Source organism: Orycteropus afer, unplaced genomic scaffold, assembly GCF_000298275.1.
Source record: "Orycteropus afer afer isolate SDZICR_OR568_19922 unplaced genomic scaffold, OryAfe1.0 scaffold00085, whole genome shotgun sequence".
NCBI lineage: Eukaryota > Metazoa > Chordata > Mammalia > Tubulidentata > Orycteropodidae > Orycteropus > Orycteropus afer.
In genome coordinates, this window is record NW_006921672.1 from 2450238 (window position 1) to 2465422 (window position 15185).

General features: G+C 43.9%; 1 protein-coding gene across 1 annotated transcript in view; it reads left to right on the forward strand.

The window, feature by feature from the left end:
• Positions 1 to 15185, forward strand: part of CA10 (carbonic anhydrase 10) — a 755177-nt gene that overhangs the window by 677397 nt on the left and 62595 nt on the right. The window lies entirely within an intron of this gene.

Here is a 15185-nt window from a genome sequence, read left to right on the forward strand (position 1 = left end):
GTTGAGTTGATTCTGAGTCACAGTGATCCTACGTGACAACATGAATCTGCCCCATAGGGTTTTCTTGGCTGTAATCTTTATGGAAGCAGATCACTAGATCTTTCTTCCGTGGTGCCACTAGGTGAGTTTGAACTGCCAACCCTTCAGTTAGCAGCCAAGTCCTTAGACATTGCACCACCAGGACTCCTTGAGCAAGTTCTGGAAGGGCAAGAATAGGGAAAAGTTGACAGACAGCTGGCAGTGTGATCCCTGGAGGAATCTGCCACCATGGCAAGGAAATGTATTGTCGTAGAGGGTTACATCTCTCTCTAGCTTTTTGGTTGAGTGGTCTGTGCTAAAAGCAAATGTGGCATCATCATCCCCTAGCCTGCTGCACATGCTGTCTCCTCTTAGAATTTTTGATGAATTTCCATTGTTGTTAGGATGAAAACGAAACTTCTTACCAGGGACTCCAAGACTCCATGTGGTCTGTCCCCTCCTTGTTCCTCCTGGTTCCTCTCACTCTCATCCCCCTCACTCTCTGGGCCCCAATCTTTCCTCTTAGCCACAGTCCTCCTTGATGCCACAGGGCCTTCACACCTGTGCTTCCTTCTGCCTCTTCTCATCACTCGTCCCCAGCATAGGGCCTGGCATATGAGAGACGCAAATAAGTGTTTGTCAAAAGAATAAATGAATGAGGGTTTGGGAAGTGTTAAGGATTGAATTGTGTCCCTCAAAAATATGTGTTTAAATCCTAACCCCTGTACCTACAGTTATAATCCCATCTGGAAATAGTTTTCTTTGCTATGTTAACATGACCACATTAGTGCAGAGTATGTCTTAAACCAATCACCTCTGAGATACAGAAAGAGCAGATTAGAACAGAAAAGCAGAGATGGGGGAAGACTGCTATCATACCATGAGAAAATCGCAAGGAACAAGCCCCTTCCCCAGAGCTGGCAGAGAGAGAGAGAGAGAGACTTCCCCTAGAGCTGGTGCCCTGAATTCAGACTTCTGCCCTCCTAAACTCTGAGAAGCTCTGGTAGCGTAGTGCCTAAAGCACTTGACTGCTAACCAGAAGGCTGGCGGTTCAAACCCACCAGCCGCTCCTCGGAAGGAAGGTTGGGCAATCTACGTCTGTAGTGATACTGCCTCAGAAACCCAAGGAGGGGTCACTATGAGTCAGATCTGACTAGATGGCAAATAACAACAGCAACAAACTATAAGAAAATAAGTTTCTGTTTCTTAATGCCACCTACTTGTAGTCTTTCTGTTACAGTATGTGGTAGTTAAGGTTATGTGTCAAATTGGCTGGTCCTGGTTTTGAGTGGCTGGGCAGCTGGATATAGTTAGTTATTCACCATAATTAAGATTGGTAATCAGCTCTATGGTAGAATCTAGCTGCCTTAGGGATGCAGTTTGCTTCCAGTATATAAGGAGAAGTTTGGAGCAGGGTCTCCAAGCTTTGGGGCATGCTTGGACCCTGCATGTTGCCAAGTCTTCATTTAGCAGCCTGCCATATTTCCTGCTGATGTTGGGACTGTCTCTGGACTTGAATTAGTGGCCTGCCGTGTTGTTTAGTAATATTGGGACTGTACCATTTTATTTTTCGACCTTGGGCTTGTTAGCCTCAGCAGCCAGAAGCTGCCTAAGTGAAGAGACACCTCTAGCTTCAGTGGGCCGGAAGTAAGAGGTAGGGCTGAAGCCCAAAGTTGAGGGTCCTTCACCCAGCCCCTAGAGCTGGCATTTTGAACTCAGACTTCTAGTCTCCAAAACTCTAAGACAATAAATTCCTGTTGGTAAAGTCACCAATTTGTGATATTTTCCATTAGAGCAGCACAGAGTAACCAAAACATAGTATCCCTAGATAACTAAGACAGGAGATAATTCTCAGGTTCGGGTTTTTGCATTGTTTGGGTTCAGTTTGACTGAAACGGGAGGTCATAAACCAGCAGCAGGAGGCCCAGAAACTGATTCAGGCTTGCAGATCTGTGCTCTTTCACGCAGTCTCTACTCAGCGCCCTTCTCCTGTGTCTACAACTTGCTCATCCCTTGTAGTAGTTCTATTTGCAACCTCAGGCATAAACAAGCTGCCTCCTGAATCTTTCATTTAATGCTCGTTTCAATTCAATGTCATTTAATTGGCTTTGATAGAAACTCAGGAAACACCAGCCCACACCACCCACCAATGCTCCTTCATGTTTTAGAAGAATCACAAAATACCAGTCCTTGGAATCTCATGTTTACCAGGTAAAGATCTGGAGGTCTGCAAGAGGGCAGTGGCTTATGAACACCCAACAATTGAGTGGCAGAACCATCATGTCAGTCCACTCCCCTTGACTCTTGCCTCGGGGCTCTTTCTACTCCTCACTCCAAGAGTCAACCCACTGTGGATGGTGTTTATATATATTTAATGGCTTTGAAAGTGTGTATATTTCAACTTATTAAGTATTACACTCTATGCAATTAATGTGTACAAAATCAAGCCTAGTTTTATGATCGTTATATGCTAATTGCTCTGCAGCTTGATTTACAAGAGGGGAGAAAACCCTCCTCTCTCACCTAATAGATGCAGTGTTTCTATTTTCTATTAATAGGACAGGAGTGTACTCATCTAAAGTGACTCTTCTGAATTAACACCAACAGAATAAGGGGTCTTTGGCAAGTAGTTCACAAGGATTTAATCTTTCCTTCCTCCGTGGGTGTTTGTGGTCTCCGTAAACTTACAGGAGGCAGGTGTGACTGATGCGTCTTCAAGGTCTTAATTGTGTTATTTGCTTATAGAGTTGGAATTTGAGAAAAATGAGGACTTGTCCTTCTTGGTCTGGTGGTCCCTTTGCTGTGGTTTGACAGCCTGGAGTAACAATCCTGCTTCTGTGCTTTGCTTGATTGAACCATTGCTATTGCCCCAGGAAAGTCCCTGGGTGATGCGTATGGTTGACACGTTCAGCTGCTAACCAAAAGGTTGGGGGTTCAGGTCCACCCAGACGTGCTACAGAGGAAAGGCATGGTGATGTTGTTGTTATTTGCCGTCAAGTCGGACCCAACTCATAGCGACCCCTCTTTGGATTTCCAAGGCAGTATCACTATGGAATTAGATTGCCCCATCTTCCTTCCGAGGAGTGGCTGCTGGGTTTGAACCACCAGCCTTCTGGTTAGCAGTCAAGTGCCTTAGGCACTATGCTGCCAGAGCTCCCACACCTGGTGATATACTTCTGAAAAATTAGCCCTAGAAAACTACATGGAGCACAGTTGTACTCTGACACACATGACAAAGGTCATGTGTGTTTTTATTGCCCTCATTAATTCTTCAGATGAGTATTTTTCTGCTAAAGAGATCATCCAAGAATCTTATACCCCTACATGGCAACTCCCGCTGGGATACCTGTAACACTTATTTATTGGAGTTCCAAAGAGATTGAGTGTTGAGTATTCCACAGTTTTTAGAAAAAAAGAAATTGTGTGTTCGTGTGTCTGTCTATCTGTCTATAGGTGGGTGGGTGTGTATATATGCACCCACATATTGCATTACAATTTTTATAAGGATTTTCATACATGCATTTGTTCATTCAGCAAGTGTTTGAGTGCTTTTGATTTGGAAAAAGTCATAGGAGGAAAGTTGTAGACGAGCACCATCCAGTTCTTATGGTCTCATGGCAAAGGAGGCAGTTGTTCATGGTTCTTGATTAAGGGATGAGGAATAGCTCTCTATTGTAGAGAAAGCTCTCTAGAAGATTCTTGCTGTGTGGTTTCTTTTGTAACAATAAAGTTCCAGTCCTGAAACCAATAAGAAAGGATGTGTTCAGTCTTGGCATCATAGAATGGAAAAGGAGGAGCGTTTCATGACCGCCTTCTATGTGACACTTGAAATATGTCACCTCATTTATTGTGCTTATTTGCTTATACCCTGCCTAGTTCCCAAGCCTTCATAGTGGGCTTTGGGCTTCATATACAGACAAAGAAAGTGAGGCAGAGTGGTAAGTAGCTAACCTTAGATCACTTGGACAGAAGAGGTACCTGATGGGCGGGCTCTAGGCCTTGTATTTTCCAGGACTGTCTGTCACCCACACATACCACTTGTGCAAACATCTGTACAACTCAATGAAAAACACCATACTTCAAAATCCAAGTTTTGTATCCTCTCAGGAAAAACTACTCCTATCTCACTCTGGGTTTCTAGGTTGCTTTGATAGCTAGACCGCATTTTGGGGTCTCGACTCAGTAAAATTATGGGGACTTTTCTTTTTAGTCATCATTGTGTTCCATGTCTTAAAATGCAGGAGATCTTCAGACACCGGGCAGTGATAATTGCCAAACCTTAGGGTAAGAATGTGGCAGTTGGTAAATATCAAACTACGTTCTTCTCTGCAGACTGTGTGTGCTCTTACACGTAAGGACAAACTTGTTAATGACTTTCTATAAATAAGTTCTAGCTTATAATTGTTGTTCCAGCAACAGCTGCTGAAATGTGATCTCCCTCATATATGAAACACCCATCCTCTTCTTTTTACTTTTTTTTTTTGAAATTATGTATCTGTGCACTCGAAAAGAACCTAGACCAGAGTCACTATTTAGCTGTGTGACCTTGAAAGGATTGCTTAACCTCTCTGTGTCTCCTGTTTAGCCATTTTCTTGTATCAGGGACAAATAGGTAATATGGGTGAGTTCCTCAAGGCTATGGAATATATATCATTCATCTCTGGATTCCTGGGATTTGGCAAAGGGTAGGCACTAGGCCCTATGTGTTGACTGCAGTTATTCACTCATTCGAGTTAAATGTGCTTTGTGAAGCTTAAAACCAGTTGCCATCGAGTCAGTTCTGACTCATGGTGACCCATGGGTGTCAGAATGTAACTATGTACTGTAGGGTTTTCAATATCCAATTTTTTGTAAGTAACCCTTTCTTCCAAGGTGCCTTAGGTATGCTTAAACCGCCAGCCTTACAGTTAGCAGCCAAGGGCATGAACTGTTTGCACCACTTAGGGGCTCTGTAAAGCTTAAAGGGCTACAGAAATGAGCCATTGGTAATTGTTCTCATTTAAAGGGACAGAAAAGGTTTATGCTTAAATTCTCTCAAGGTGTATTTTCCCCCTATCTATACTGACTGACAGGAGCTCTGGTGGCGTAGTGCCTAAGGCATTTGACTGCTAGTGGTTCAAACCTACCAGCCACTACTCAGAAGGAAGGTTAGGCAATCTATTTCCATAGAGCTACTGCTGTCTTGGAAACCCAAGGAGGGGTCGCTATGAGTTGGATCAACTTCAATGGCAGTGAGTTTGGTTTTCGGTTTAAACTTACTTGAACACTTACTAGAAATACAGACCATGAAAGAGCTTTCGTTCATCTCCCAAATTTGAATTAGCAGAAGACAGCAACTACAGTCCACTGGCCAAATCTAAGCCATCACCTACTTTGGTAAATAAAGTGTTATTGGAACTCAGCCACACCCATTCTTTTATATTTCGTGTATGACTGTTTTTGTACCACAAGAGCCAAGTTGAGCAATTGTGACGGAGACCACATGGCTCACAAAGCTGAACATATTCACAGGCGTACCTTGCAGATATTGTGAGTTCTATTCCAGACCACCGCAATAAGGCAAGTCACGGATTTTTTGGTTTCCCAGTACAAATAAAAGTTCTCTTTACACTATACTGTAGTCTATTAAGTATGCGATAGCATTATGAAAAAATTTGAAATATTGTGAGAATCACCAAAATGTGACACAGAGACACAAAAGGAAGCACATGCTGTTGGAAAAATGGCACCAACGGACTTGCTTAATGTAAAACTCAACATCTCTGAAGCCCAATAAAGTCAAGTGCAATAAAACAGATAAGCTTGTACTCTCTGGCTCTTTACAGAAAAAGTTTGTCAACCCCTGAACAGAGAAAGTCCGCTACATCTGAATTACAGTGGGAACCACTGGGAACAGTCCTTTTTCAAAGCTATAACCCCTTCAGTGCCTGGGACACAGTGGGTGCTCCACACGTGTCTGAACAGAACAAAATCAACTGGAAAATTATGTAGGTTGTGAATGGGCAACACCTTCCTCAGGTTTCCTTGGAGAACAGACTCAAAGTGAAGATTCGACGGAGGGGGGCTGCACACACCTTAACCCTTATTTCTGCCAGAGCTGAAGACTGTATCGTCAATTTCCTGTATGATGATCACAGGGTAACAATAGCAATAATAATAGCTAATACTGAGTGCTTACTTATATGCCAATCCCTGGGCTAAATGGTTTATATATTCTGTCTCAAAAAATTATTATCCTTGTTTATAGAAGAGGGCTTGCTTGGCTTATCCATGGGCACCAGTGGTGGAGTCAAGCTTTGCAATTCATAAAGCCCCATCGAGTCCCTAAGCAGTGCGAACAGTTTGCACTCGACTGCTAACCTAAAGTTTGACAGTTCAAACACACTCAGTGGCACCGCAGAAGAAAAGGCCTGGTGATCTGTTTCCCTCAAGATGACAGGGAAAGAAAAAAAAAAAATCTCTATGGAGCAGTTCTACTCTGTAACACATGGCATTGCCATGACAACAGCTAACAAAAACAACAGTGGAGTCCCTGGGCAGTGCAACTGGTTAATGAGCTCAACTGCTAATCAAGAGGTTGAAGGTTCAAGTCCACCCAGAGCACGTTGGAAGAAAAGCCTGATGATACACTTCAGAAAATTCAGCCATTGGAAACTCTGTGGAGCAGTTCTGCCCTAACACTCCCACGGTTGCCATCGGTCAGAATCAGCTCAACAACAACTGGTTCGTTAATGTGATGTTTAGTTTTTTGGGTCCTGTGAGAGATACCCTTCCAGATTCTAAGCTGGTCCTTAAGCAGCTCAGTCAAACCTCTCCATCTCCCTATCCCTCAGAACATCACATTTTATTGTATTAGCCACCTGCATTGCTTCGTTTTTCTGTTTAACAATTATTTCAACCTCACTACTGTTAATTTGTGCCAGATACTGCTGGGTATTGAGGACCTCATCACGACCAATAAGATTCAGTCTTTGCCCTGCTAATGCTTAAAGTCATTGACTGATTCACACACTAGTCACATGTTTTATGTTGAAATACAACTATGAGCCATGTGTCAGAGGAGAAGGGTACAGAGCACCATGAGAATGGGTTATGGGGACCTCCCTCAAGGGATGACCCTTGAGCCAGATCCAGAGGGGCTCATAACTAGGAGCCGGTCAGGAACGGGGAGGGAGGGTGTTCTAAGCAGGAGCAGCATGTGCACAGGCTGTAGGGTACAAGGAAGGTCCAGGGAGGGTGGTGCTTGCTGTCGTCATCAGCTGCCTGGTCGTGCACCATCTGCTGATGAGTTGCAGATCAGACTCTTATAATCCATAGGGTTTTCATTGGCTAATTTTCCGAAGTAGATCTTCAGGCCTTTCTTCCTAGTCTGTCTTAATCTAGAAGCTCCACCAAAATCTGTTCAGCATCATAGCAACATGCAGACCTCAACTGATAGGCAAGTGGTGGCTGTGCATGAGGCACATTGGCTGGGAGCCAAAGCCAGGTCTGCCACATAGAAGGCAAGAATTCTGCCACTGAACCCACAGTGTCCCCACCTGGGTAGGCTAAAGAAACTGAAAGAAGGTCTCTGTGGCCTGAGCCCATAAAACCAGGAGACACAGTCAGGGATCACACAAGGTCCTGTACTCGGATCTGGATCTTTATCTTGAAGGCTGTGGGATGCCACTGAGGCATTTAAGCCAGAGTCAGGGTGATGTTATTACCCTGAGTGCCATGTGTGATCTTCTGGTACAAGATTGGTCTTTCCTGAGTTCACTGAGGGGCTTCCACTAATGGAGCTTCACACTGAGAGAGGAGAACTAAGATGTAGCCACCAGGCTTTGAAAACAGTGGGTCAGTTGCTCTCCCAAGGTGTGAGGGGCCAGTGAGCAGCATCTGTCATGCACCGGTGATTCACCTCAGTCCTGCAAACTGACGACTCCTCCTCAGACCTTTGCATCAGAGGCTGCAGCAAGCCTCACCCTTGACAAGGACAGCTGGTGATCGACATGGTAGTGTGCTTGCGACCAGTCTGTTCCTCTAGTAAAGATGATTACTTGTCTATTAGCATGAAAGCCAAGGTACATGTCACCAGAGGCCAATGTTTTTCAGATTTCTTATTATAATTATGGGATGTAGAAGATTTGCCCTTGGTCCTAAGAAACCAGGATTCTACACACAACTCTCCAACAACCTTGGAATGGAATTCAGTCCCCCTACCATAGCCTGCCAGGTCCTCCATGGTCTTGTCCTGCCAACCTGTCAAACTTTTCCTCATACCCTCTCTCTCACTTAATAGTTGCTCAATAAACATTGTTTGGCTGCATGAATGTATGCATGATCATATGATCATGGGCAAATCAAAGGTCTTCTCTTATCTTCATTTTCTTCATTTTTAAAAGAAGTGTGCTGGCCTTGTTTTTTTCTGAGGTCCCTTTTAGCACTAAGATTCCATGAAGTGGCATAACAAATACAGAATTGGGTTTCATTCAACAAACACTTACTGACATCTCCTCTGAGCCAGGTTCCCTGAGTAAGGATATGATGATGGATATCCCTGTCTTTCACTATGGATTACACCTCAACATAAAGAAAACTAACAGCCTCACAACTGGACCAATAAGCAACATCATGATAAATGAGGAAAGATTGAAGTTGTCAAAGATTTCATGTTAGTTAGATCCACGATCAACACCCAAGAAGCAGCAGGCATGATATCAGATGACATATTGCACTGGGAAAACCTGCTACAAAAGACCTCTTTAAAGTGTTAAAGAGAAAAGATGTCACTTTGAAGACTGAAGTGTTAGACCCAAGCCATGATGTTTTCAGTAGCCTCGTGCATGTGAAGGCTGTACAGTAAGGAAGGAAGACTGAAGAAGAATCAGTGTGTTTGAATCGTGGTGTTGGCAAAGAATATTGAAAATACCATGGACTGCCAGAAGTATGAACAAATCTGTCTTGAAAGAAGTATAGCCAGAATGCTCCTCAGAAGCAAAAATGGCCAGACTTCATGTCTCATACTTTGATCATGTTGTCAGAAGGGACATCTGTCCCTAGAGAAGAATATCATGCTTGGTAAAATAGAGAGAAAGGGGAAGACCCTCAATGAGATGGATTGACACAGTGGCTGCAATGATTGGCTCAAGCATAGCAACAATTGTGAGGATGGCACAGGACTGGGCAGTGTTCCGTTCTGTTGTACATAGAGTCTGTATGAGCTGGAACCAACTCAATGACAACTAACAGTAAGATGTTTGTCCAAAAGTAGAGATAGACACAGAAGAGGAAAGTGTCAAAATAATGTGGTATGCGAGTGTGAATTCTGTAGTCATAAGAACTGGACTGTACCCTGGACTAAACTTCCTAGGACAGATAATCTTAGAGGCCTTGTGTCCCCATGGCTCAAATGGAGATAATGGTACTAATTCATGGACTTTTGTGAGAATTAAATGACATGATGTTACTGCTGATATTGTCTATAGCAACAAGAACCCACAAAAAACCATTGCCGTTGAGTCAGATCCAACTCATAGAAACCTCTCCTTGGGTTTCCAAGGTGGTATCACTACAGAAGTAGATTGCCCAACCTTCCTTCTGAGGAGTGGCTGATGGGTTTGAACCGCCAGCCTGCTGGTTAGTAGTCAAATGCCTTTGGCACTATGCCACCAGAGCTCCCATAGCAACAAGAATCACTCAACAAATGTTAGCCATTTTGATGATGATGGTGATTGACTAACGTTGACCACATTATTCAGCACTGATGTGACCATTCAGAAGGAAGGTTGGGCAGTCTACTTTCAGAAACCCAAGGAGGGATCTCTATGAGTCAGATCCAACTTGATGGCGGTGACTTTGGTTTTTTTTTTGGTTGAATGTGACCATACCAGTTGTCTATGGCTTGTGTCTGTTCTGATCACCCAGTGCCCACACCACCCTGTTTGTCAAATATTTTGAACTTACCCCCATGCGAAGCACACACATAGCACCATGGGAGCAGAGTGGAACTGCATTCGAAGCTGTCCTGGAAAAGATGAGGGCAGGCAAGGTCTCCTCTATCTCCACTGCTTTCCTACAGCAGCAAGAGGGAGTGTTCAAAAATACACATTAGATCGATTAATTTCTTTTTAAAACCAGTGACTTCTAATCACATTTCAAATAAAATAGAAATTTGTCATCATGTTCTACAAAGCCCTGCATGACCTGGTCCCATCTTGAGCACTCTTCCCCACCCTGACCATACTTCAGCCACTGTTTCCTGCCCCAGGCTCTTGGGGTTGGTTGTGCTCTCTGCCAGCAGTGATCATCCTCGTATTCCCGTGCCTCGGCCCTCTTCCTCACCAGCACTCAGCTCAGCTGTCACCTCTCCAGAGAGACCTTCACCAGCTACACTACCTGATGTTGTTTCCTGCAAGCACTTGGCCAACATCTGAAATTATCTTTAGGAGGACAGGCACTTTATCAGTCTTGTTCCACTGGCTCGCCACATAACTGGCCCTCAAAGACTTTTTTAGGAATGAATTCCAGGTTTGTGTAAAGGATTAAGATGAAGTAGCATGTTCTAGGTGGAGAACCACAAAATTGGAGCTGGTGCCACCCAAGGATGAGTTAGAATCATGCCACGATACAGATACAGATACAGATACAGAGAATGCAGTAGATCATGGCACTATCTAAGCATCATGGAAAGACCACTAACTTAATTCTTCCTCTAAGAGAACCGTTTCTCAGTCCTGCATTTCCGAAAGCTTCTCTAGGAGGATGCCTGTCTGAACTATGAAAATGTCAAGATGATAAAATAATTTCCAGTAATCCAGGTTTCGCTCATGTGGTAATTCCAACAAGTCTTGTGGAGGCCTTCAGTGCATTTCTGTAATGATTAGCCAAACTTAGTATGTCTTAACCACTATGCTACCAGAGCTCCCAGTATTTAATTAGGATGCCATTATTAGCCCTAAAAGAGTTTGCTTTCATAAGGCGTTTCAACATGGTCCCTGCAATCTGTTGCCTTACACACTTGTTCGGGAAAGTGAACCACCATTTATTGATCACTTACTTCAAGTCAGACACTCTGACTGTCCCAAGGAAGCCCCAAAGTTGAAGCTCAGTTAAACTACACCTTAGCTCCATCCAAGTTATTTACAGTTCCGACTTCATGGGATCTGGATTTAAAAGTGTTACCTGTAAGTGTTGGGAGTCCCTGGGGTGGTACAAATTCTCAGCGCACAAGGTTGCTAACTGAAGGGTTGGCAGTTTGAGTACACTCCAAGACACTGCAGAAGAAAGGCCTGGTGATCTACTTCCAAAAAATCAGCCATTGAAAACCCTATGGAGCACAGTTCTACTCTGAAACACATGGGGTCACCACGAGTCACATGGACTCTATGCAACTGGCTTTATAAATGACAAGAAGTAGATCCAAAGGCATCATTTCCAGAACCCACCTGCCAATCAGACACTCTCTCCCAGGCAAGATCTCATTTGCATGTTGCTGCTCCTGAAGAGCAGATTTGAGGCAGGAGAGGGAAACGTTAACAATGAGTTATAACCTTTGTCCAGCCTAAGTAGGGAAGTTCTGTTGAGCAGTGAAACAACTTGTTGTGAGGCCAGAGACATCCGACTCAAGCCAGCTTGAAAACCATGTATAGAGAGTGGAAAATTCCTCCGTCCTGCTCATCCTCCCTTCTTCCTCTGCCTACACTCCCCCTCCTCACTTCCACTCCGGCACATTTAACTACTGTAAAAACCGCTAGCTGCTGGTGCTCTTTTTGCAGGTAACCAATCACCCTCTCACCCTGAGTACCACAAAAACCCCATGTGATCTTTGTTCAGGGCTCAGTCTCTGGATGCGAATCCAATGAGTCTGTGCTAACGCATAAGAATAAAGGTCCTTCCTTTTTTCACCATCCTGCTTGGCATTAGCGTTTCCCTTGACGGCTCTGGTAACATATTAATAAAAGGCAAGCAACAAACCAACGCTGTAGACTCATCCTCACCCATTCACTTGGGGAGTGGTTAGTGGGCCACTGAAGCCAGTTAACAGTATCTGCTAAAGCACCACTTCTAGAACTTTCATGTGCCAAGTCACTGGGAGTCTTGTTAAAATACAGATGTCAACTCATGAGATCTGAAGTGGAGCCCAAGATTCTGCACTTCTAACAAGCTCCCAGGTGCTGCTACTGATGCTGGTCCCTGGGCCACACATTGAGTAGCAGAGCACTGTCATCTTATTGGCAATTGACGGGAGGATGAGGGGAAGGTGGAGAATGATGAATACAAAATAGGTTTGTTTTAAGAATATGTTGAACTACATGAAATCATCATTTTTGTAGATGAAAAGATCAATTTCTTATGTTTTAACCTAATGCAATACCTCATCAAGCAGCTCCTAACTTGCCCTGGAACAAAGAAGAGAAAAGACTTCAGATCAAAATTGTAAATGTTTCAAGTTTAAAGCAGAGCACAGCCCCACCCCTATGCCTGCCAGCCCCTCTCTCACAGCCCCAGCCCTGAATCCCACCCTATGGGGCAGCTCATGACCCTGGAGACTTCGCCCTGCCTTTTTCTGACTTGCAAGTCAGAGAGAAGGATTATTTCACAGGATTGCCTTCCTGCTCTCCAAGGCCTCATTCTCAGAACCTGTTGACATTTCAAGGTACACCTTGATGCACTGGCACATCCCCGGGTGCTTTTGTAAGTCACCTGGATCAGGTGGTTAGATCTTAGCAGATGGCAGGGATGTGATTTTCATTAAGAAACTGAGTCAATAAAAGGGAGGTGTGGCAAGTCCCCCATGGCTCCTGGTTCCTCCATGTGGCATCGCTTCTCCACTTCCGCAAAGTCCTGGCTGTGTGTGGATTGGAGGGAGAAGTCAACAAGTACAGGCTTGATACACCTGCCTGATGTGAATCCTGCACAGGCAGGGTGCAGTCACTAGCCCCTGCCTGTCATTGCCCTTCTGATGGCAGAGCACCTAGCTCTATAGCCATCTGCCTCCATTGGCAACACTCATAAGAAGTGAATAAGCAAATAGGATATTTCCAGAGCAGCAATAATGTGTGCTCCCTCCGTGAGAAGCTCCACTGACTCAAGATGCTCAGGATATTCTCAGATTCCAGGTGCCATGCAACTGAGTGGGCACTGCTGGCGTGTTGATGTTCATGGTTTATGCTCCACTGGTTCTCAACTCCAGCTGCCCTCTAGCTGGAGAAATTTGAACAAATACCAGTGCCCCGTTCCCACTAAAAACCCATTAAATCAGAATTGGGGGCAGGCATAAATATGGTGTTTTTTAAATTATGCTAAAATATGCATCACATGCAATTTGCCTTTTAAACCATTTTAAATGTACAATTCACTGTCATAGATTAGATCCACAATGTTGTAAAACCATCACCACTGTTTATTTCCAGAACATTTTCATCACCCTAAACAGAAACTTTGTGCCCATTGAGCAGTAACTCCCCCATTTCCTGCCTTCCCAATCCCTGTATCCTTCCGCAGTGGTGTCAGGAGTTTTTCAGCTCTACTCTCTCTATATTCATTTGCCTGTTGTAGGTATTGTAGGTATTTCATGTAAGTGGGATCGTGCAATATCTGTCCTTTTTATCTGACTCATTTCACTCAGCATGATATTTTCAAGGTCCATCCATGTTACGGCATGTATGAGAACTTCATTTCTCTTTATGACAGAGTGATACTCCATTGTATGGTTATACCTCTCTTTATTTATCCTTTGACCTGTTGATGGACATTTGAATTTTTCCCACTTTTGAGCTGATGTGAATAATGCCGCACTGAACATTGATGTGCAGGTATCTCTCTGAGGCCCTGCTTTCAAGCCTTTTGGGTAGATCTCAGGAATATAACTGCTGAGTCATACGCAGCTGCTAAATTAAAGGTTGGCAGTACAAACCTACCAGCTGTTCCACAGGAAAAAGATGAGGCAGTCTGCTTCTGTAAAGACTGCAGCCTTAGGAACACCTATGAGGCAGTCCTACCCTGTTCTGTTTGGTCATTATGAGTCAGAATCGACTTGACAGCAGTGGGTCGGGTTGAGTTTGGTGTATGTATGATATAAAACACACACACACACACACACCAAAAAAAAAAAAAAAAAAAGTGTGGAAAGACATACACTATGCCGTTAATAGCCATAACTCCTAGGCTGGGATTAGGCAGAAGTAGAGAGGGAACTATGACTTTCTTTTTTTATTTTGATATTTACTAATTTGTTACAAAAATTATACTTCCATACTCTATAAAGAAAACACCATTTTAAAAACCACAACTTTGAGATGTATTCCAAGGAAAGATAATCATACCCGTTTTTTTTCAGAGGAAGCATTGAAGGCTCAGTGAGGTGGCGTCATTTGATCATGTGGCTAAAATTTGGTAGGGCATTCATGTGAACATAGATGTTTCACAGTTGCCAAAAAAAAACTGGGTTTTAAAAATATGATGGGGTCAGAGGGAAAACCTAGCTTACTGGAGCCCTGAACCCAGACTTCGTTTGTTCCCCATGTGGTCTACCTCACTGGAGTGCCACAGAGTGCTGATCCTCATTGAAAGAGGAAGGAGTAAATTCTGAACAACCAGATACCTCAGGGCAGGCTGTTGGAGCAGGAGCCAGGCTTTGCCACTAGCTCGCTATCCATCAGAAAAGTGCATCTTGCAGAGTGATCCATCTCCTGGCAGAGCCAAAGCGCCAGCTCAGGAGCTAATAACAACTCCCTGCTTGCCCTGAAGCTTCCAGGAAGACTGAGGCTTTCCATGGCAGCTGCTGGTGCAGCCTGGAGAGTATTTCTGCCCATAATGAAGGAAACTCACTTTACACATACTTTTGGGGAAGTGTCCTGGGATGGAGCCAGAGCCAGACGGACCCCCTGGGCTTGTTAAAGGCATGCTTGTTATCAGAAAACATTTGCAACTATGTTTTGGCACTTTTGTATATGTGTGTGCATTTATATACATCTGTAATGACATATATACATATACATATACATATACATATACATATACATATGAGTCGGGGCCAACTCAACGGCAAATAACAACAACAACAACAATACATATATAGGCACTCTGGTGGTATAGTGCCTAAGGCACGTGACTGCTAACCAGAAGGTTAGCGGTTCAAACCCACCAGCCACTCCTCAGAATGAAGGTTGGGCAATCTCCTTCCG